This window comes from Ambystoma mexicanum, chromosome 1q (genome assembly GCF_040938575.1).
Source record: "Ambystoma mexicanum isolate Mex_15411 chromosome 1q, UKY_AmexF1_1, whole genome shotgun sequence".
NCBI classification, from domain to species: Eukaryota; Metazoa; Chordata; class Amphibia; order Caudata; family Ambystomatidae; genus Ambystoma; species Ambystoma mexicanum.
Window position 1 is genome coordinate 467,944,487 of NC_090922.1, and position 14,192 is coordinate 467,958,678.

At 43.4% G+C, this 14,192-nt stretch overlaps 1 protein-coding gene across 1 annotated transcript in view; it reads right to left on the bottom strand.

Moving 5' to 3' along the window:
• The window catches only part of LOC138528761 (uncharacterized), an 870,897-nt gene that overhangs the window by 639,529 nt on the left and 217,176 nt on the right, over window positions 1-14,192 (bottom strand). The window lies entirely within an intron of this gene.

The window sequence follows — 14,192 nt, forward strand, 5'->3', positions numbered from 1 at the left end:
TCTGTGGGTTGAGTGAGTGGGGCAGGCCGCCACAACCACAGCTGGCATCTGCGTGTGGATTTATATATAACAGAGTTTTCATGTGTGTATGCCGGGCTGCCCTAACAACAGCCGACATCCACTGCACATGTGACCTTTTGGTATCTAGATGTGAGTGAGGGTGATGTATGCGAATGAAGCTGCAATGTTGGAAATGGGGATGAGGAAAAGGGTTTCAGGTTGCCGTATGGAATCCAAAAGAAAATAATGACTGCTAACGCCACAACCCTGATTATTATCCAGTAACTGCCTATCATAAAACAAGCTATTATTGATCCTTAGTATAAAGACACAGTAATCAATTTCTAATACACATTGGGCCTCATTATGAATTTGCCGGTACAATAACAGCGGTACTGGTAAGCTTGCCGTTACAGTTGTTACCGGACCCGCAAACTATGAGGTCTGCTCGCGGGTGCCTTTACACCGCCTGGTCTGACCTGGCAGGCAGACCGGAACACGCAAGCAGACAATCTTGGATGCATCATTCACGAATGGTGCCAGTGCATCTGGGCGGGGACGTAATGACCAGGTAACTACCCATTTCCAGGCGCCGGAAAAAGATTATACCGGCGGCAGCCATGCAGGTTTTACCAGCACGGCTGCCGCCGGACTCATAATGAGGCCCATTATCTTTAATGGATTGCCAATGCATGTTTTGACCTAATCTCCTCAGGTTTTCCTCAGGGATTCAGTACCAATGAACTCATTCATATTAAAGCAACATAATGCAAAACGTATAAATACATCATTATCATTGGTCATAATATATGTGTTGTTTGCATCCAAACAATACATGTCCACATAAAAACATACAAAAATGTTTGTGATAATCCATATAAAAACACAATATGAACCCGATTCAGGAACAAAAACGGGTTGATAGGAGGGAAACAGAAATATGAAAAACCTTTGTCATTGTCTTCCTACTATTCATAATCATTAAACAATCATAAAACACTAAAGTCCTCGTGTTCATCTTAAACACGCGATCCCTCCAGGGTATCATCCTCCACCAATATAGTCATGTTGACACCCCCAACGTTACTAAATTGAGTTCTTAGCGCTCAGTCACTCAAACCTATCACCCTGGAGTGTATACTATCAAGCCACTAGTTCACAAGAAGATTGACTTTAGTTGGCAAAGAAAAGAAAAAAAGAATTCTCAACTTCCTGTTGGTATTTACTGTTTTTCTGGAGTTTCCTTTGATTTGCTACAAATCTTCCGAAAACCTGCGAGGATCCAAATAACTTTGAACCCCTAAAACCAAAAACATAAAAATAGTCAATTCTAAAAAGCACCAATGAAATGATACCAAATCTCCGATGTAAATACCTCAAAAACAATTCTACCTTTAACTTGCAGCCACTCAAGATACAGCAGTGGTATCGATGGTGGCTGTTTGCTTGTAAATTCCAATCTTCAGGGTTTTAATCCCAGCTTAGAAAATCCCTTGAAGCAAATATACACCATTGTTCATATATCAAACATTGACCGCATAATTCAAGGTGCCATTCACTGAATCATCCATCAAGTTTGTAAGTTCATGATCTATTAAGATACAGTTTGTCAAAAACTTGATTCGAAAAAAGTAATTGCGCTTGAAAATCTATCCAATTCCCAAAATCATTAAAAACAATAATATTAGAATTAGCCAAATATCAATGAAATCGTTCACCACTACCATTATTAGAAGTATCCGAACTTTAATGTTTAAATAAGTCATGCTTTTAGGCCATTTTGTGTTGCGTCCATATTTGTATTGGTTATGACATCAGACGCAAAGCATGTGACATCATGCTTCATTATCATATCATAACAGGACGTGCAAACATCAAAATATAATGCACAAGTATAAAACTACCTAGTTTTTCAATGATTACTCATGCCCTGTCCCTTAACGTTTATGTTGGTCATGCTCTAAATGCCGGTTACACGCACACAAACAATTTTGTTCAAAGAATACATATTTACAGAACACTACTGATATTCAAATCGAGGGCACTGCAGAGAAAGCTAAACCCAAATTATTCCTTTCCTAGTTAACTAAAAATAAGAAATATCTTCCTGACTGAAAATCTTCCCTGAAGTATTGAGGGCTTCTTATTCATAATGCAGTTCAATGCTTGAAGTTAGGCAACCCGATAGTTATTGTTTCTTTATTTGGAACGCGCACCAAACCCAAGGGTATCAGGGCGCGGGGACAAGGAGGTTTTCAGTTTACATGGTTACAAGGTACGATACAAAATACAGAATAACTTACAGTTTCACAGAGATAGTACACAGGTATGCAAGGATAGGATACAAAACAAAGTAGCGTGTTAGTTACGGCAAGGGTAGGATACCAAGTACAGATGCAAGTCTAGGATTAAAGATCATTGGTTTTTAGCCAGTTGATGATATTTCGTCTGAAATGTGGGTATGTTTGGTCCGCCCACAATCAATAGTACCTTGTTAGTGGCAACATGATCAAATGATGGAGTAATGCTTTGTTGCTATTCTTAGACCTATCTAAAATCCACATTTATCATGCAATCATTTCCAGTTATATTTTAATTACCCACTTAGCCTCGTACAAGATTTGACTAGATTCGATTATTGGCATGGAATATCTCACCTGTGGTTAAGTGTGATACAACAAGTTCAATTTTTAACATCTGTTGACACTTCACTGAGCAAATCTTACTCCTTCATAAGAACTAAATACATTAACGATTCACATTATTCAAAATTCACTGCTGTAGGGAATAGCCAAGCAAATGTGGAGAGGAAGCGAGTTGCAGATGGCAGGGGCTTGGATGGAGAAAGCGGACCCTCCCAGTTTGGTGGAGTTGTAATGGGAGATAACGAGGAGAAGGTGGGTTGATAGCATGTGAGTTTATCTTGGAGGAATTCAAGCCCGATGTTGTGGAAGGTACAGTGAGTGATGCACATGGCTTTAAAGGTAGGCCGTCGTCCAATAGGGAGCCATTGCAGGACTCTGAGTGTGGGGCTAATATGTTGTCTAGGAGAGACGCCAAGGAGGAGATGGGCAGCAGCGTTTTGGATTCTTTGGAGTTTCCTGAGCTGGTATGCCAGGAGCGCGTAGTTAGAGGGAGTTTGCATAGTCTATGCGGGAGAGGATGATGGCAAGGATAGCATAGATTTGGTGTGTGTCGCTGAGGTACGGGAAGATTCGCCTGAGGATGCGTAGGTGGAAGAAGCAGATGGGAAAGAGATAGATTTGAGTCCAGCGTGCATCCAAGTTTTTTTTTAACGAAGTGGATGTTGCAGGGGCGGGTCCTAGGGAGTGTGGCCAGGGGATAGGTTTGGGAAGGAGGGCAGATTTGCTGCATACAAGAATTTACGTTTTGTCAGGGTTGAGGAGGTGGTTGATTGTCATGCAGTGGTCAATATCAGAAAGGCAGGAGAAGAGGTCAGGACAGATGGAGCCCGGCAAATTGGGAATTTTGAGGATGATCTGTGTGTCATCTAGGTTGTTGTAGCGGATGATATAATGAGCTTGGATGAGTGCAATGAGTGGGCTAAGGTAGATACTGAAAAGGAGGGGGACAGGAAGGCTTCCTGCGGGACCCCTTTCGGCACAGGGTGAGAGAGGGAGGATAAAGGGGCAGGAGCATCATTTGAGAGCGGTTTGAGACAAAGGAGGAGATCCAGGTTAAAGCAGAGTCTTTGATTGCTAAGGAATGTAGCCTGTCTGTGAGTATGGTGTGGTCAATGGTGTCGAAGGTGGCAGGTGGGTCGAGAAGTATAAGCGATGTATATCGTTCTGCGTCTGCTGTTCTTTTTTAGTCATCCCAAGCTGACACAGCCTGTTAGGGCTGGATCAAGAAGGTTGTTGGATTCTGTGGAGGCAGAGCTGTTTATATGCAGTGCGGTCCAGGAGTTTGGCAATGAACCGGGTGTTGGAAATAGGCTGGTAGTTCAGGTTGAAGAGTGGGCTGAGCAAGGGTTTTTTGCAGAGGGGTTTGACGTAAGATGTTTTGAAGGCTTTCAAGAAGATTCCCGAGAAGAGGCACTGGTTAAGGATGGGCCTTGTAATGTTTTGTTGGGATGTTCTTGCGAGGAGCAGGGCAAAAGGGATGTCCAGGGGAGCTTGATGGACAGCTTTGGGACTAGGCACTTGAGGAAATCAGGGTGTGAGATAGGGGAGAAACTAGAGAGACAGTGGTAGGTCTGTGGTTGGGTGGAGATAGGGAAGGGGCTGGGTGACAGCACTAGTTTTGATCATAGCAATATTGTGAAAGTGTATGGACAGGGCATCACAGAGAGATTGGGAGGTAGAGCAGAGAGGGGTTGAGCAGCCTGGTGTCTTGAATTCTGTGATGATTCTGTGCAGTTCCTGACTGGGGTTAAAAGAGTTGAAGATTCAGTTCCCATAGAAGGTTTTTTGGCTTTCCTGGGATTCAGTTAGTATCATCACAGTGCACGTGATCTAGCTATGCAACAGCATCAACAGGTTGCACAAATAATTGAAGTGGCTATTTGTATTTGTTTATTATTTGTATCACGCTCCAAACCGTGAGGTAACTGGGAGCTGGAAAACGTGTGAATATGGACCAAGACGACTTGTGGCACAAACCAATATAGTCATATCAACATTTGACATATCTGAAGCTCCAGCTATTAATAGCTCTCTTGTGTTCTCCTCCTTCCACCCTCTGGACCCCCCTTACAAACTCGGCCACTTTTCTCATTCCGCCCTCTGATGTTCCCTTTTCACTCTCTGAGGTTCTCCATCCAGCATCTGCTGTTTTCTCTCCTCCAATCTCCACCACTCCTTCCCCTTGTTCTCCACTCCCTTCCTCCTTGTAGCCCTCTCTTCTAATGCCAACAACCCCCAAACTCTTTCCTCCTACTCTACACATCCACACTTTACCTTTATGCCTGGTATGCCCTTCCCTTGTGGTTCGAGTCAGGATTTCCATGTATGCCTCATTAGATACTTTGGTTCATCACTGGCCTGATTCAAAAAGCTGGATGGATTTAACATTCTGTACTATGTAACATCAGCTGTTTATAGAGTTTGAATGTGGAACACTTGGTTTAGAATAGTAACCACCTGCATCTTCCATTAGTATGTGCATCTTTAGAAAGATGCTGTTTCGGAAAGAGAGCTAACTTGGAGGAAGCCAGTGGGCGCAGACAAGCTCTTAAATAAAGAATGAGAAAGAAACTCAAGTGTCTGCTGTATCCTTTCAATGGCGAAGAGCTGGACAATGCTGGGGCCCCTCTGTGTACTGGTGTTGTGGACCTACTGTTACCCTGAGTTGTGCTTGATATACTCCTGCAAAGGTTCTGCTCATTTCAAGTAAGGAGTGTCCTGTTTTGCATCCTGTGTCCTGCCCTGGGGACCTTACACTTCGGGAATCCTGCTAACTGATCCCTAATCTCTGGAAATCCTGCTAACTGCCTTGAGTGCCCCAGAGGGTCCATTTCCCACTTCCGTGCCTGCTTGTGGTGGAGAATTACTGGAAGGAACCCGTGCTTTATTAATATCAGCACCGGTAGAGAGTGGATAGAGGGGCCAGAGCAAAACAAGTAGAAGAGGGACCACTTGGGCTCTCCTTTGTTAATACTGGCGTTTGTGGAGAGTCGAGGGAGGGCCTGTGCAAAGCAAGCAAAAAAAGGACCATTATTGATTCTACTTTGGATGAAGTGTGCATCGGTTGCTTTACGCGTTGACCGTATATATTTTGAAGCATGGATACTGGTTCTCTTCTTTCGGACCATTGAGGCTTTGTGAAGGGGCCTTGCCCGCCGATCTGTTGCAGCATTCAAGAGTTCATGGTCTCCACGAAAATATAATGGAGAAATATGCCTGCACTTGACTGGCGGCTTCCAAGTACCTCCATATTCTAGAGCCCCAAGATTGCTTGGCATCCTTACTGTGCTGGCTGCAGCGCGCTGCGTCATCTCCGAACACTTGGAGATATGGAGTAGATTAGAAGAGAGGACCTTTCAACGTGGGATTGGGTGGCAGCCATTTTGGTGGCAGCAGTAACCTGTGCAAGCATTACATTAACTCCCGGTTGTGCGGTGAATAAAAGGAATGGAGTTCTTTATTCTCGTTCCGGACACACTCTCGTTTCGCACATATTGAGAAATTGTTCAAGCAAGCCAAAATCCCTGATAAATGGAACAACTTTATTGGTGTTTTGATAATACGATACACCGTACAACTGTGATGAAAATTAACATATATTGGACCTCATTACAACAAGGGCAGCCGCGGAATGAACGGTGCCAGTAAGGGACCGGCACCATTCATTCCGGGCCGCCACATCACGAGGTCTGCAGCGGGTCCCACTCTGGACGCCTGGCCAGACCAGACGTGCAGAGCGGGACCCGCTAGCAGACCAGGAAGCTAACAATCGGCCTGTCATTAACGGGCCCGTTGTTAGCATCCTCCCCATTCCCATGGAGCCCTATGGGGGCTCAAATGTGAATGGCGATGTACCGGGTCCGGGTCCCATGAATGGGAATTACCGGGCCCGCTAAAATCGGGATGGACCGACAATTCCCTATTTTTGGAACCCAGACTCGGTACCCAGTTTGGGGGTAGCCATGCCGCTAAGAACGGCATGGCTACCTCCAAACTCCTAATGAGGCCCATTGTCTGCATAGTTCATATATAGTCAGCATATTAATAGCTGTATTGGCAATTGCATATAATATCAGTATATTACTTTTATTGTCAACATATTGAAAAAATATGTAGCACTAGCGTGTGTAAGCATACATTGTGGAACTGCAATTAGTGAGAGGCAAGAGAAACAGTGTCATGTAGCTTACCACAGTAAAACGGGCTCATAGGTGGTTGTGAACTGAATTGTACTGGTGTTGCTTTGTTCAAGCAGTTCTGTCTAAAATTAATAGTTGAGGTCAATATACAATAGACAAGAATTGGGTCCATACTCAAACATACCTATCACATATATTCTGACCAGTTTAATTTGTTTGTCACAATTGAAAATACAAGCAAACATGCCAGGGGTGCCCCTTCTAATTACATTTTGGAGAACCAAGGTGATCCCAGCATTCCTTGGAATAGGTGTTCTGGCAATTCATGGGCTGAATTTTGCCAGTGAAAGAAAGAAATGTTTATTGTTGCATTGCTTAGGGAATTATGGCCAAGAACAATACGAGAATCTCCCTCCGTTATCTAGTGATGAGTCCTCTGGTCTGTCAGAGTATGACAAATGTATATTAATGTTGGATAAACACTACGAGAAATCGAGAAATCCATTAGTATCATCTTAGATAGATATCATTTTGGTAAAAGGAAGCACCAATCTACAGAATCTGTTGAACAGTACATAATTGCGGTGAGGGGATTGGCTCCTACTTGTGAATTTGGAGTGACTCTCAATGAGAGACTGTGTGGTCAGGTTATTTTAGAGCGGGCTGATAGTAAAGGATGTGAGCAACCCTCCCCTTTAGGAAGTACTTAGAGTAGCAAAAGAGGTTGAACAAACAACTGTGTCAGGGAACTAGAGAGAGAACTGAAGTGATATCAAGAAAAGTGATGATGAACAGGTCATGGAGGTGTTAGCTGTACAACACAAGAAACTAGATAAAGATAAGAAGAAGTCAGGCACCAACAAGAAAGGGCCTGGATTTAAAGAAAAGAGACATAGTGAAGGAAAATAAATGTTTCTGTTGTGATAGCATTTACCACTTTGCCAATAGCGACACATGTCCTGCTGTCAAAGTTATTTAAGAGGTGCAATAGGAAGGGTCATTTTACGAACTGTTGCAGGACAAAGAAAGAGAATGCGGAATGTGTTGAAGAACGTTGTGACAATTCAGAAGCATGTGCCTATGTTGTAGAGGAAGGAGGAATTCATAACATTGTCGATGTAGATGTTGATATGGAAAAACCCATGTCAATAGTTAAGATTCATTGTGTGGAGCTTGAAATGGTAATGGATTCAGGTGCTGAATCTATCTTAATGCCGAAGAAAATCAATGAAAGTAAGTTACCCAAGAAGATTCACCTCAATGAGGTAGCATATGGTGGGAAAATAATTGAAATATTAGGTTGGTTTTCGACCACCATACAATTTAAGGATATGCCAGTCAAGGGAAAGGTATAAGTCTCAGATAAAGGTAGTCTGCCGTTATTGAGCTGGTCTCATCAAAAGGGACTGAGAATAAAGTTAGACCCAAATGCTCAAGAGGTGGTGTATGCACTGGATGCAGTGATTGGGAGTGTATCCTCAGTTGGTGAATAGTTAAATCACAAATTGCATGATGTTTTCAAAGCGCTACATGCACAAGAGTAGAATGAAATCAGACTGTATCCCCATTATGCAGAAAGCCAGGCCGTCCACATAAACTTCAGAGTCAAAGTCAAGAATGAACTTGAGGGGAATGGTAAGAAATGGTGTGATGGAGAGGACTGATTCTTCCGAATGGGTAACACATGTGGTGATTGTACACAAACCCAATGGAAAATTAAGACTGTATTGATTTGTGATCAGTGAATCGCTCTGTTATACCTGATAGGCATGCATTAATAAACATTACGGAGATGCTAGGCACCATTAAAGGGGCTAAGATTATGAGCCTGTTGGATTTGAGGTCTGCCTCCCATCATATAGTCCTCCATCAAGACTCCAGGAATGTCACAGCATTCATTGTGCTAAAGGGTTTATTTCAGTACAAACGCACGCTTTTTGGTTTAGTGTCTGCCACTGCGGTTTTCCAGTGGGTGATGTATCAACTGTTCCATGACATCCCGGGGGTCCTAGGATTTCAAGATGATGCATTAATTTATGCTTAATCCAGGGAGGAACATGATAGGAAACTAATGAAGGTCCTGGATATTTTCTTGGAATATGAGTTGACACTGAGTATGGAGAAGTGTACATTTCACAGAACCACAATTCAGTAGCTAGGAAATTAAATCTCTGAAGATAGCATAAGGCCAACATTAGAACTAGTAAATAACATTCTGGGTTTCCCCAGCCCAACGGATAAGGCTCAAGTAGTTTCAGTTTTGGGAATGGCAGAGTATTGAAAATGAATTCCTGGTTTGGCCACAAAATATGTGAACATGAGGAAAGTGGTGAAGAAGGGCATCAAATTTCAGTGGGATTGCAAAAGTGAAACTGAATTTAAAGACATCAAGTCTGCTTTAAATAAAGCTCCAACATTCAATAGTTATGACCCTAGTAGGAGATCCATAATCACTACAGATGCTAGTAATCATGGATTAGGAGCACTGCTAACCCAAGTTTGTAAGGAGAATGAACACACTTTGACATTTGATTCTCGAGTGTTAAAAGAGGCAGAAAAAAAGTACTCAACTATTGAAAAAGAATTGTTGGCAGTGAAACGGGCGATAGACAAATTTCAACCATTTTTGTGGGGTATGAAGTTTACAATTTGCTCTTATCATAAACCTTTAAAAAAGATTTTAACCACCAAAGGTTTAGATAAGGTATCCTCTAGAATCAGAAAGTGGGTGGCCACCCTGCATGGAATACATGTGGGATGTGGAATATCTTCCAGGAATAAAAAACAAAGCAGCGGATTGTTTGCCTACATTGACTAATGTAGTTGATGAACATGATACAAATGATGAAGACATAGATGGTCAGGTGTTGGAAATTGAAATGAATCAGGACATGGGGCCTCATTATGAGTTTGCCGGTCCAGTAACAATGGTACCAGTAAGCTTGCCGGTACCGTTGTTACCGGACCGGCAAACTACGAGTTCTGCTCAAGGGTACCTTTTTGCCCACCAGGTCTGACCTGGCGGGCGGACCTACACCTGCAAGCAGACCTCGACGGATGCACCGGCACCATTCACGAATGGTGCTGGTGCGTCCGACCTCCCCATTCCCATTGAGTCCAACCGGACTCAATGGGAATGGGGAGTAATATTTTCCGGCACCCAGGAGTGGGCAATTACCGGGTCCGCCAGGGCCGTAATGCCACGGTAATTGCCCATTCCCGGGCACCGGAAAAAAAATGACTCCGGCGGCAGCTATGCCGGTAAAACCACCAGACTCCTAATGAGGCCCATGGTGTCAGAAGGTGAATGGCGCAAAGCATTGTCAGAAGATGAGGTATTGAGGAACACCAAGGAACATATTGCATGTGGAATGAAAAGCAATTAAATAAGGAGAGCATCAATACCTGATGCCATAAAGATGGTGTTTGATTAGCTAAATTGGAAAGGAGATATGTTAATGAGGGGAGACAAGCTAGTTCCTACACAAGGTATGAGGAATAAAACACTGGCCAGAGCCCATGAAGGCCATCAGGGTATGACAAAGATTAAACAATTGTTGAGGCAAGATTATTGGTGGCTGGGCATGGAAGTACAAGTGGAGAGGCTAGTTCGAGAATGCCACATTTGTGAAGAGTCTGGCAAAACATATGTTAAAAGGGTGGAACCAATGACTTTAATGTCTATTCCAGAAATTCAGTGGGAGAGTGTAGGTTTTGACATTGTAGGGCCGGTACGGTGTCAAAGTGGTTTGAAGTTCTGTATTGTTTTAGTTGACATGTTGTCCCGTTGGGCTGAGACCTCATGGGTACAAAACATTTGTACGAGACATAATTAAGTTCTTCAATGAGATATTCAAAAGAGGAGCATGTCCGTCAATCGGTTTATAGTAATTAAATCTAATGTAAAAATGTCGAAAGTCATAATGTCTAAAAAAAAATGTCGAAAAAAAAATGTCGAATTTCTTTTTTTGGTTGCTTTTTATTCGAAATGGGGTGTTCCCCCCAACCCCTCTTTCTTGTATTTTTTTTTTGTTTTACCCATTTTTTTTACCCCCAGAACCCAAAAAAATGTAAATAAAAAAATAAAAAATTCGACATTTTTGTTTTCGACATTATTGTAATTCGACATTTTTTTCGATATTATGACTGCACACCACATCAATCATCATAATGGACAATGGTATGCAATTGGTGTCAGGAGAAATTGAAGCGTTTTTAAACAAAACAATGGAATTCAGTATAGGACAAGTTCAATTTATCATCCAAGACAAATGGAATAGCAGAAAGGTTTAATCGAGTCATCAAGGACAGCATTAGATGTACCATTGCTGATAGGAGGGATTTGCGGAAAGCTACTGATGAAGTGGTGGTAGCACATAGATTCACCCCCCATACCGCAACATGCATTCAACCCAATACCACAGTCTGTCCTCCTTGGCCTGGTAGGGCAGGGGTGCGAAACTTGGATTTACAGAACATTAGGAATAATATCAGTAAGAAACAATTGCAGAATAAGGAATGTTTTGATGTCAGGAAAGCAGCAAAGGAGGGAGGTTTGAAGTGGGTGATGAAGTGCGCATCAAACTGCTTCAAGGGAGGAAGGAAGGTATGGTGAGTTGGTCATAGCCGATCAAACTGGTGAAAGTGTTGCATGGTGCTGCCAGAATTTCTGATGGTAAAGTTTGGAACAAAAACAGAATTTGGTGCAGTCGGGTCGACCAAGGGAAAAGAAACAATAAAATGGAGTTTAGTACTGCATCTAGCAGTAAAGATACAGTTCAAACAAGAAGAGAATGTCACAAGTCCTCTTACTTGCAGGAATATGTAGAGTGAGCAGTTGTCATTGTTATCATGAGTATACTTGTTATGAGTATACTGGAGAAATTGTTACTCTTTCATTTTAATTTATTCATTTATAGCAATAAGTTGTATGAGATAAAATATTACTTTTTGTGAGAAAACGCTGTAAAGAAGGGTGTGTAACATTCTGCACTATGTAACATCAGGTGTTTAAAGATTTTGAATATGGAACTCGTTGTGCAGAATAGTAACAAACTGCATCTTCCATTAGAATGTGCATCTTTAGAAAGATGCTTTTACTGAAAGAGAGCTAACCTGGAGGAAGCCAGTGGGGAGTAGACAAGCTCTTAAATAAAGAATGAGAAAGAAACTCGAGTGTCTGCTGTATCCTTTCACTGAACTGTGGCTTCAAAAACAACGTCCACCATCTTGGACTGATTAGTGTGTCTCCCCATAAAGGCGCAGGTAGGCACAGCTCCAGGAGCAGAGACGTGTCTGATCCTTTCTGGTGGGTAAACGCTTGTCAAGGTCAGTGTGTGTATAGCGGGCAACTGACAATTACATTTTCCTTCACGATATACAAGGCTTTCTGGGCAGCAGGGCCACTGTATATTTGGGTTTCCATTGTTCACGGATGCTGCTGTACAGGCTCTTGATGCTGAAGTGTGGGAGACTTTGGGTTTTGTACAATGCAGTTTTTTCTCTTAAAGTTCCAGGGGCAGTTATTGCACACAGGTGATGGTCCCTGCCTGCAGGAAAGGGTTAAGTAGGGGTGGCTAAGGGATACTCTGCATACTGCCCTTGGGATAATCATGTACTGTCTTTGGGAGGCCACCAGACCCCTAGGTCTCCCCACTAGAAGTCCCAGAATCAATGCAGGGGGCTCTGTCACAGTGTGGTCTCTGGGTGAAACTACCCCGCAATCAGGGACAGGTGAACAAGTAGTGGGAGCCAAGTCTTCCTGCACCCCCAACATTGAACTACAAGAACTAGCATATCCATCCCCTGGATAACGAGAATAGCCCTGGGAATAAGAGAACTGGGAGGAAAAACAACACAAAATAAAGATCCGAAGATGCCATGACACATGGGGCATCCACTGCCCATGCCCAAGGGCCTCTACCTCTTTCACAACAGACATGCAGATGGGCATCCCCCTGAGAAAACAAAGCATTGAGCCAAAGAATGATGAATTTCTGGGACAGGCGAGAGCAATGTCAGGGAAGCAGGGAAGATCCTGCTTGGGGCTTCGACCCCCATGTGTGGCCCCATTGCACTTGTGTTCACCACTTTGTTTTATTCCTAAATTGTGCCCCACTGTGAGGTCACAACTACTTAGAACACCACATTATTTCTTCTCCCCACTGTGGTTTTTCTACTACTGTGATTGTTCTCCTGATTTTACTGTGTTTTTCTGAGATGCTGTGTTCCACTGTGATTGTACTCCTAGATTCTGTCTCACTTTATTTCTGCTCTCCATTATGTTTCACTCCTAAATCATTTATGCTCTTCTTCTCCCAACTGACAGTCCTAAATCTCCTACCACAGTACCTCGCACACAGTAACTTCAACTCCAACCTGTACTGCTTGCATCTGTGGTACCCACCAAGGGAGGCGGTGCATGACGAGACACAGGGCAGTAAACGTTCTCATTGCTCATTTAGCACTGAGGGAGGACCAGAGAGAGGAAGAGGAATTGTGGTGCTGTAGTTCTGGGATTCTGGGAGCCAGCAACTCAAGAGTAGTCTGTGAGGAATTCGACCATCCGCACTGGGAGGGTGCGCTCCCCTGGGCTTTTTTATTTAAAACATAAAAAAGAAAATGAAAATGAATGGTGGGAGATTAACCTCCCGAAATCTGTGGGAATAATCCACACACATTTTCTAATGCTCGCAGCACAACAAACACACAGTCCAGTGTGCTCTGGGGGACACAGCCTACAGGCGCAGTCCTCCCTGTCACATTTATTTGACAGGTGACAGCGAAGGGTGCACAAAACAGCCATAGGAGAAGGGCAACACCTTCCTCCTCCCATGGCAAGCCTAATTAAATATCAAAGGCTCCATGGATCCGCCCTGTTCTATTGTCAAAGGTCTGTTTGGTGGCGGCGCATACTGATGAGAGTTAATTGAAGCAGGCCTGCAAATAGGTCTGGTCACAGAACTTAAATAATGGGCAGGAAAACAAACACCTCTTTCATATGCAATGTGTCACCTTGAAGCTAGCTCCCGCCCCTCTGTATGAAGCACAGTGAATGGCATGTCTGGGTCACTATTTACCGTAGGCAACCCCTGCAGAGCGGTCACCTTTCAGAGGGACGAAGTATGTGATTTGAGGGAGACCGAAGTCTGTTCTCACCACAAACTTCAAAGGAGACCTGCGCTTTGATCAAGAGCCACAGAGGGCTCAGTTAATCAACAAGGCACTTTGATCTACAACAGACAGGAAGATGGGTGTGACTTAGGTGTACATGTTGTCACCTCTTACCTTTCCTGTTGCAAATCACTCTGGTCCTGACCTCACGCATAACAGAAGATTGTTGGTGGGGACCCCGGATTGGTTCCTTAAGGTAGGCTTAGCCTGCAACAATCACTGGGGCACATGTGGC